The sequence below is a fragment of the Triturus cristatus genome, chromosome 6, assembly GCF_964204655.1.
Source record: "Triturus cristatus chromosome 6, aTriCri1.1, whole genome shotgun sequence".
Classification (NCBI taxonomy): domain Eukaryota; kingdom Metazoa; phylum Chordata; class Amphibia; order Caudata; family Salamandridae; genus Triturus; species Triturus cristatus.
Genome location: NC_140589.1, coordinates 579,567,106 through 579,577,521, shown reverse-complemented (window position 1 = coordinate 579,577,521; position 10,416 = coordinate 579,567,106). Strand labels below are relative to the sequence as shown.

The 10,416-nt window shown below is 39.7% G+C and overlaps 1 long non-coding RNA gene across 1 annotated transcript; it reads right to left on the bottom strand.

The window, feature by feature from the left end:
- Positions 1-3,544: 3,544 nt before the first annotated feature.
- On the bottom strand, positions 3,545-4,005 carry LOC146817417 (uncharacterized). The gene is made up of 3 exons (XR_014962549.1): positions 3,947-4,005; positions 3,731-3,833; positions 3,545-3,632 (listed from the first exon to the last, which is right to left on the bottom strand). It is a non-coding gene; the product is annotated as an uncharacterized LOC146817417 (long non-coding RNA).
- Positions 4,006-10,416: the final 6,411 nt, after the last annotated feature.

The following is a 10,416-nucleotide window of genomic DNA, read 5'->3' as shown; positions in this document are numbered from 1 at the left end:
TTATTATTTCATTTTACGTTTTTCATTTTGCCAAAGTCAATTTCTAACTCATCAGCTAACTTCCAGTTTGCCATGTGCTTCATTAGCACATCTACCAGCTTCTTTTCTCAAATACCTCATTTCATCAGCACTGAGTCAATAGCCTATTCAAATCCACATTCCCTTGCAGCATTTTGCCAAGTTCTATTTTCATGATTCCAATACAAATTTATTTAGGTGGCAGCACTACTCTCAATGCTCACACAGGAGTAACATGTGTCTGAATTTCTCGCAAACCACTTCCACTAGTACCAGGCATTGCTGCTGTCACTGAAACTTCTGCTGGTGCACTCAATTCCACTCCAATACAATATGGTAGTATCTCCCACAGCACCCATTTCAACCCTCACAGTAGTATCAGTAGTATGATCTATCTGTATTCGGAGGAGGACTAGAATCCAAAAGCTCACTTAGGGGCATATTTACAAGGGCTTAATCTCCGCTTTTTTGGCTTTTAAAGCCAAAAAAGCGGAGATAAAACTATCGCCCTATTAGCAAGAGGGTGCTAACATGCATTATAGCATCTTAGCACCTTTTTACCCAACGCCTCACTTTGCATCTCTAATGAGATGCAAAGTGGGCGTCACTGGGCAGGACAACCTTGTAAATATCGCTGATTTTCACATCACGATATTTACTAGGCTGCCCCAGCATTTTAGCACACGTTAGTTTTTGGAGAAAAACGCTGTTTTCTCCAAAAACTAACGTCTGCTAAAAAGCAGACTTACCTATCCCTAACAATGGGGTGAATTATGCTGATACGACCCACAGGGTCGTATCAGCAAGGTTATCGCTGTTTTGCAGGGAACATCGCTGGGAAACCAGCGATGTTCCCTGCAAAACGGCAATTTCCCCGCTATCTCTGTAATTTTTATCGCCCTGGAGTAAAGAGTTGTTAATAATGCGTTACCTGGGCGAGAAATTCCAGAGATAGACGGCGATAAATAACAAAGCGCTAAGTGCGCTTTGTGTTTATTTATCGCCATCATTGTAGATATGCCCTTTATAAATTTATCATCATCATCTGACTCCACATCCTTCTTTTTTATTTTCTCTTCAATCATGTCTTCTCTCCATCTTTTCTACTGCCTATCGAATTTACGGAGAAGCCAATGTCTGAATGAACCCTGTACCTCTTTGGAGTTTTATTTTTCTCTTTCTCAGTAGCCATTTGATCTAATTTATTAAGCACCTCAGACTGTGTAGGTCTGGGAATTGGTTTCAGATCATTCATGATTTTTCTAAAAAATGTTAACTTACTAATATTAAAAGTACCCTCTAAAGAAAACTGGAAATTCTCATTATGTGCAATGCATTTATTCAATTCTGAAATCCAGATACATGTATAGTAACCAACCTATCTCATCATTTCAAAGGCTGGCATTCCATCGACTGGCATTTTCTGACCTTCTCTATTCATCTCTGTACCTTTAAGCTTAGTCAACAAACTTCCCCCTGTTTATTCTCAAAACGAACACACAATAAACTCCAAAAAACACTTTAAATCCAAAACAAACTGTTTAGCTAACAAAAACCTATTGCAGCATGGTTCTTTCAAAGGTCAACCTATCACATGGTGGCTATGTCAGAAGCCAACCAATTGAAGCACTGCTTTGTGATGATGTATCATCATTTCAAGCGTGGATTCCTGCCTGTTTAATCAATTGCCACTCAACTTATCAGTGAAATAGGGCAATAATTGTAAAACTTCCAGGACTGTTCCAAGCAAGCAATCCTCCTCCCCCTTCATGCATCGTCATTGCGAACTACTCCCTGCTATGAAACATCAGAAACTGCATCCATTCTAATAAAATTAAGCCTCACACGAAAATGTGGCATAACTATATTACATTATCAATCACACTTTAAACCCACCTAATTGAATTGTTTCAAGTCATCTTCTTTAGTTCATCAGTTACGACCATGTGCATCATTAAAATCACGGGCTACAACAGAGGGACCCTGAACTGAGAATTATGTGTAGGAAGTGTCAGGGAAAATATAATCAGTAACAACAAGGATTTCCTACACCTATATACTTGAATTTAAGGCCAAGAGTCCATATGAATAAAGTATTACCCACAGACTAGGTGTACAAAAATATATGACTAAGTCATTTATTAAATTTTTTTCATTTTTTAGAAAGACTATTATTTATCCATTTTAGATTGGAAATGAATTACAACATTTAGATAAAATCATTATGTCAACAACAAAACACACCATATCGACAGAAATATAAGTAAAAAACAACAATAGAAAACATCAAAGCACCATACAAAACTAACAAGGGTACAAAAAAGGATACATATAAGACAATGCAATTTTTAAAAAAAAAGACAGTTCATCATAAAAAGTGCAACAAACTATGACCGCCAAGACAAGCGCCAACGCGCGTTTCGGAGCTAAACAGTATATAGGCTCCTTCCTCAGGGCGTATAAGGTAGGTCTTTCAGGCGACAACACGAACTACGCACATATCCTTGACATACGTCAAATGGTGTAGAAGTTGACAGAGTTTCAAAGTTTACAACCATAAGTCTGTGGGCAAAAAACATGGATAAGTACATGTACGCTTAATTTATAATGGTTAAGGCTAGAATGATGGAGAACAAAGGTACAGATCAGAAGAGATAATAGAAAAGTGACCCAGAACTTACATGGACTTTCTTTTTTTTGAAAAAGATATAAGAAGAAAATACACACCAGAAGGAGTCAAGTTGCCCGGTGAGGGAAAAAATATGAAACAAATGAATGAAAAAATAGGGTGTATCCAAAAGATAATGATAGTAGAAATACCAATCACCAAATAGTGCGTTTATTAAAATTAGAATCACCTACTTTCGACGTAATGAATTTCTGAAAAAGCATCCAGACTAGGATAGCTAGTATAGTAAGCTTTCTGTAGCTACAAGGAAGAGATAAGACATAAATAAAACACACTAATGAGAAATAGAGAAAACCAAGAATCGCTATATTTATCACTGGCTGGATTAAGAGGTGAACAAATTAATACCAATATAAGAACTAAGGAACAGATGGAAGAAATGACCCTAGTAAATACACAGCTTAGAAGGATACCAGATAAACCATACGAGTATAGGTTATTATGACTAAGGGCATGAAGTAACAGAATGGCACCAGCTTCCTCATGATCGTTCTCCTAATTTTGATAGAAAACTAATTAGTATGCACAATTGTGAGCTAAACCTTTTAAAGTAAAGGTTTATATATTATAAGGTCTTAGAGGGCATGCAGTCCTAGATTCCACGGTCTCTGTTCTATATAAGAGACTTACCCCCTGCTACTAGACCAGTATGTAACAAGATGGTTTCTAAAGAAATCTGAGGGGAAGACATTTCTATCTCCAAGAATAAGACAAAAAAAGTGTCGCTAGCTATACTCATATTACTTTTAAATGAACGTATAGGTAGTTCATAACGCGAGCTGAAAAAACTACAATACAATAACTCTAAAGATCTAATAGAGCTACCTTACTTGAGATTTCAACAGGTTTAAGTTCCACCGTTTAAGGAGCTTCCACAGGTTAGGAGGATCATTTGTAGATTTTAAAAAGTGCAACCAATCCGCTTCTACGACAAAAAATATAAATAAGGGAACGTATGCAAGAGTCCGTTCCGTAAAGTTAGGGAAAAACTATAACAGAATGAGGCTACATTGGTGTACTTACCAATAGAATTGGAAAAGTGGAACCTGAAAGCTCTGGTGTTTATCCGACCCGTAAAATTATCCCCGTGTCATAAGTATCCTTAGTGGATAGATCAGCGAGGTATCTAGAAAGATTAAGATATTAAACACACACGTATGCCGGAAAGTTAATTAGGAATGCCCCTGATATGTCGCTAGAAAGAATGAATCAAGTGTTAACAGGCTAATAGAGATTTACCTGGATAAGCAGATTATCGCGGCTGACGGGATCGGCAGCGTCCATGCAACAGCAGAGATCGGAACCGATCTAAGCGTCTTCCTTAAAAGGAGTGCGGTTCGGGGGCTGAGCAAAAGTTTAAGAGAAGTAAAAAAAGGACTATCGAAGTCTAATTAGAGTAGCCGGTCGATTTTGATAAAGAAAGAGAAAAAGGACAGGAAAATACTACTGTCCCATAGCCCGTTTCAGTAACACGAAAATAAGGGGCCATATTGTAACAGGAGTAGGATAGGTTCCACGTTTAGCGTCTTTAGTTATAAATGCAACTAAACTGTTACAATGAGCGCAAAACAACAAATAGAATATGACTAAAATAAAAAATAGGATATAAATATACCTACACTAGTTGAAGGAGGACCTATATTAGTCCATAAAAAATATAGAAATTCACAACTTTATGTAACACATTACTACGAGAAATGTTGAAACGAAGTAAGTATCTAGGAAACAAAGATAACCCAGACCTATTTCATTAGGGGCAAATACACAAATGGCAAAGAATAAAAAAAGCCATGAAAAGATGTTACCTACGGAATATGCCAAGAAGAGGAGGAAAAGTAACCCAACCGTATAAGAGGCTTATCGGATTGCATTTTCCCATGGGAGGTGTTCATTGAGACCTTTTTCATAGGTCTTAAGAGTAAACATCCAGAACACCTCTCTTTTTCGTCTAACAGCGTCGATGTTACCGTCCTTGGGAGATCGAATATGTTCCAAAATCATCCAACGGAGATCAGGGACAGTGTGTTTCTTTTCAGCCCAATGTAAGACCAGGGGGGCACCAGGGCGCTGATTAGAAATGGCAGACTTATGTTCACTAAAGCGAACTCGAAATTCCCTACTGGTCTCACCCACGTAGCCAAGGCCACATGGGCAAAGGATGAGATAAACTACATGTTGGCTACGGCAATTAGTCATATCTTTGAAGAAAAAAGTTTTTTTGTCCCACACAAGCTTATCAGTAACCATAGCAAATTGGCAGGCATGGCAGCAACCACATTTATGTGTGCCCATGATGGGATTGGTACCTGTGATAGATTTCTGAATGAAGGAGTTATTAACAGTTCCTCTGGATTTAACCAGCGCATTCTTCAGATTTCTATTGCGTCGAAACGCAAACATTGGCTTAGGGAGAGTCTTTTTACAGTGATCCGAGTTGAGAATATGCCATTCACTGTTGATAATTTGTCTGATCTTATGATTGATGGTAGAGTGAGTGGTCACACACACCAGTTTATCTTCAGTTTTGGACTCTTTGTTCTGGAACAAAACTGTCCTGTCGTAGTATTTGGCTCTTTTGTAGGCATTTTTTATCAGTCTGTGTGGATATCCTCTATTAGAGAGTTTATCTTTTAGTTGTTCAGCATGAAAATCATAATTCTGTATGGTAGTACAATTCCTGCGCAAACGCAGGAATTGGCTGAACGGGATGTTGTCTTTTTGACTACGAGGATGGTAGCTTGAGTACTGAAGAAGAGTGTTTTTAGCTGTAGGTTTGGTATAGAGACTAACCTCAATCTTTTCATCAACATTTTCGATCTAAATATCAAGGAATTCGATTTTATTTTGACTAATATTGGGACTAAACTTGAGGTGAGTGTCGCAGAGGTTAACCCATAGGATAAATTCATCTAGCTGTTCTTTAGGGCCTCTCCAGATAAAAAAGATGTCATCGATAAATCGATGCCACCTTAAGATGTTTTCGCTGAATGGGGCCATCTCATTGAATATAAACCTGGTTTCAAATTGTCCCATATAGATATTAGCTACATTGGGCGCACAGGCAGCGCCCATGCTAACTCCCTGTATTTGTTTGAAAATTTCGCCTTCAAATTCAAAGTAGTTCTCTTTTAAGACGATGGCCAAGCATTCCAATAAAAACAATCGGTCACCTGAGAAGTTGTTATCGATAAGAGTATGTTTAACCGCTTCCAATGCTCCAATTAGTGGAATATTAGTATATAGGGCTTCTATGTCCATGGACACAAGAAAATCCGTGTCAGTATTAAAATGGATGCCCTCAATTTTACTAATAAGATGTCCAGTGTCCTTAATGTGGCCCTGTAACTTAGATGCCAGAGGTTGTAAGAAGGTATCTATGTATTTGGAAAGCGGTTCCGTCAGTGATCCGATGGTGGATACAATAGGCCTAAAGGTAGGAAGGGTCAAGTTTTTGTGTATTTTAGGAACTCCGTAGAGAATGGGTATTCGATGAAACTCTGTATTTAGATAGTCAAACTCTTGTTCACATATAGATCCTCTTTCCAAAGCTTTTTGAGTAATGTTGATAATCTGGGTTTTAATACTTCGTTCAGGGTATGTCCTATATTTAGTATAGTGTTCAGGGATGTCGAGCATAGCGTGAATTTGTTCTTTATACATAGTGCTATCAAGAACTACAATCCCTCCTCCCTTATCCGCTGGCTTTATAGTCAATTCAGAATTTTCTGCCAAGGATTTAAGGGCCTGATACTCCGAGTAGTCTAAGTTGTACTCTGGTTTAGGTACAAAAGTGAGTAGCTTTTGTATTTTAGAACTCACCACTCTTTCAAAGATATCAATTTCAGTACCTATCTGATCTAAGGAAGGAGTAAAGATAGATTTAGGCCGGAACCCAGTGTTGTTCTCTTCAATAAGAGGTGGTCTGTCTTCAAAGAATCTTTTAAGTCTTATCTTACGAAAGAAAGACTGGATATCAGTGGTAACTTTAAATTTGTCTAAATAGGTGGTTGGGACAAATGAAAGTCCTCGAGATAGCAATTTAAGAATGGGCGTATCTAATTCGATTTTAGATAGATTGAAAACAGGGATAGTCAGAGATTGTTTAGCCCATTCATTATTAGCCTGAGTGTCAAGTCCCTTCGGTGTAGATTCCTTGGAAGTAGAAGGAATAGGGACTAAAGCTAAATTGTTGGAAGTATCCAGAACATAGTTACTTTCATATCTAGGTTCTATTCTCTCCAATATTGGTTCCTGCGAGTCTGTAGGAATTGAGGAGGATTCTCTGATTGCTGGTAAAAACCTCTCTCTGGGGTTCTGTATCGTCCTCTGGTGTGGCCTTGTCTGCTGCCTAAAAAATGAGCATTGCGTCTAGGGCCCTGGTAATTAGTTCTTCTTTGTCCATAGTTTCCAGAGGAACCAGGACTACTGTCAGTGTCAGATCCCGTAGTGTCTGAAAAGGTGACCACTCGCTTATTGGACCAATATTGTCGCTCATGCTGATGGGGGTGGTCTTGTTCATTTCTATAATAGTTTGAGGCCAGATACGGATAAACTTTTTCCTCATTGAAGTATCTGATATCCTTCCTTAGTTTTTCTGTTTTTTTCTTTATTAAGTAATCACAGAATGAACTCATCTCACCATTAATTTCCTCAAGCTTCTTTTTTGTCTCTTCTACGGGGTTGTTCTTCTTTAAAGCTTCCTCCAATTCCGCAATTTCCTTAAATAAGGTTTCCACCACCTCTCTAGCTGTTTCGATAATAAGGATCATAAGGTCTCGGGAACATCTATTGGCTATAAGAGACCATTTTTCTAAAAATTTCCTAACTTCAACAAATAGCCCTGGTATGTTTCTTATTCGGAGTCCATTGGGGATAACTCCCGCTCTTAGGTACTCCAACATGAATTCCGCATGGGACTCAGTTCTCCTAGTCTTTTTCTTGAGGTTAAGCAATTTAAACCAATCATCGTTGGACTTATTTCCGATGGCGAATTGTTTATCGGCCATAGAGCTACCTCCCAATAGTTTAGAGAAATCTTCGTCCGTGAACCCAAAGGTTTTAATTTTATCCATGTTACGAAGAAAGGGAGTATATGGCAACCTAAAATGAGAAAGGGAGAAGAGTAGGCTGAAGAATCGCATGTTAGCACCCTTTTTCCGTACGCCTCCCCTTGCATCTCTAATGAGATGCAAAGTGGGCGTTCCTTCCCAAAATAACTGGAGAAATGTCGCTAACCGACACATCTACAATTATCAATGGGCACTCTAACAATCATAGCGATAAGAAAAGTAGCGCTAACCGCGGTTATCACTGCTTTCCTTAGGCCTGGTTTTAGTTTGACTTAGCCATGATATCCAATGGAACGTGGATATCATGGTTAAGTATGCCCTGCCCTATCAACAAAGTAGTGCCAAACATTGTGCGATTATCGCTGGAATCCCAGCGATAATTGCACATTTGGTAGCTAACTCGGTTATTTTTATCGCTCTGGAGATAAGCGTCACTGATAGCGCGCTATCTCCGCGGTAAAAACAAGTGATAGCCGACTATAATTATCCTAGCGCTAAGTGCGCTTAGCGATAATTATCGCCGGTTGTTGATGATATGCCCTGTGGATGGCACAATAAGTGCTGCAGGCCCACTAGTTGCATTTAATTTACAGGCCCTGGGTATATGGTATACAACTCTACAAGGGACTTATAAGTAAACTAAATATGCCAATTAGATGTATTCCAATTTTACCATGTTTATGGGAGTGATCACAGGCACTTTATCACTGGTTAGCAGTGCTAAAGTGCAGAGTCCTAAGGCCAACAACAATGAATATTAGCAAAGTTGGAGGGAAAAATACAAAGAAGTTTGGGGGAAGACAACCCAAACGCTGACAGGTCTAGCAGTTTTTTTCCAACCACAATTTTATTGTTTTTGCATTTCGTCAACAATAAAATGTTAGAATAATAGCACTTCTTAGTCATTTCCCCCATTCCATTCTTCAGTAGAACTTCCAGGAGTACTAGCGACAGGATACTGGGTAGTGAACCCCACCAATCATAGCAAGAGTGTTCTGTCAATAGTGTTGACTATGTAAGACAATGCAGGGGTTGTGCTAGTCCATGGCGCACAAAACCATTATCTAATCTCACCAGCATAGCTCAAGCAAACAACATCTTAATTAGGTTTGAACACATAAAACAATTAAATACACACCATAACCAGTTGGGTACTGCTTGAGGGCTGCCCGAAAAGCCAGTGCTTGTTATGTCATGTGGAGTTATCCATCCGTGGGCGAGTGTGTGATAACCGGAGTCTGGGTACAGTACTAAGGAGGGTGGGTAGGGATCTAGTCTGGCCCAACGGGGATCTCAAGTCATTTTCGCTGGCCTTCTCATTCTCCAGGGTGGGTGAGAAAGTATACTACCCATGTTTTTAATCGGGTGGAAATCCTGCACTATGGTGCGCCAGGCTTGAGCGTGTTCCACTGCTCTAAGGCCATGTTTTGTCACCCTCCAGAGAGCTGTGTCCTCGCATTTTGCCCATTTTATTACTTCAGTATGCCAGCGTAATATGTAAGGGTCCCGGGGGTCCTACCAGGAGATTGCTATTTGGCCATGAGCCAATATCAAGGCCGGGTTAAGGAACCTAGATGTGATAACCCTCGGTTTGGGTTTAGGGACAAGTACCAATAAACAATAGGGTGGTGTTTTCCGTATGTCACGTCTGTGGCTCTAGTAATGCACTAGAAAACAGTTTCTCATTACTGGAATAAGACTGGGCATGCCCATATCATATGGTATAAGCCAGCATTTACCTCTCTACACCTGGGATATGCCGTCTTTCTCATAGGGAATATCAGGTTTACAGGCTTAGGAGTTATATATACCCTATGCAAGAAATAATATCAAGCAAAAAGGATAATATCCAAATGAGCACTCTTTGGGCAAAGGCTGAGTAACACGTAAAGCAAACCTGCCCATGCCATATTTTTTGTAAAGCTAGCCTCTCTGTCTTTGTACTATGTATTTTGTGGACTTTATACCTCTTGCTAGGGGAATTCAAACACCTTATATTCCAGGTAATGAACCTAACAGTAGAACAATCTCTATCCATTGTAATACTTCACACTTGCCCAACCTCCAACCCCAGTTCCCGTCCCCCTATCAAATAACCATAATTCCACATCCCACAGCCCCCAACACTGGACACAAAAAAGTAGAACTTTTAAGCAAAAAACAAACAAACAATCCCCACCCGTACCCTCCCAGGAAAAGGGTGCTGTAACGCATTGTCCAAACAATCCAAATCATTGTATTTCTCAGTGCCTGTGCGGAGGCCGATTTACCATCAGTCCCCTGTGGCACCTCTGAGTGAGGAGGTAGGCACCCCATAGCCACTCAACAAGATACAGCCCCTGCCCTGGGCAAAACAATAACATATTCAGCTCATTGGATGTGGAGGAAAGTGTCCTAATCATATAATGGAAAAAACCTGGAATGAAAAACAAGGGTTAGCAAACATTAAGAGGATAATCAGATCAGTAGCAAACTGAGGAGTTTGTCAACTGAACTAGGCATTACTTTTGGTAAGTGGAGACTAGCATCTTATCCAGTGGCGTTGTCAGCGATCAAGTGTGCATTATCATCAGTAGTGATGGGGCCCCAAGAGCCCCCTTCAGAAAGTCCAAGCATCGCTGGCACTGACACAGCTCCCAT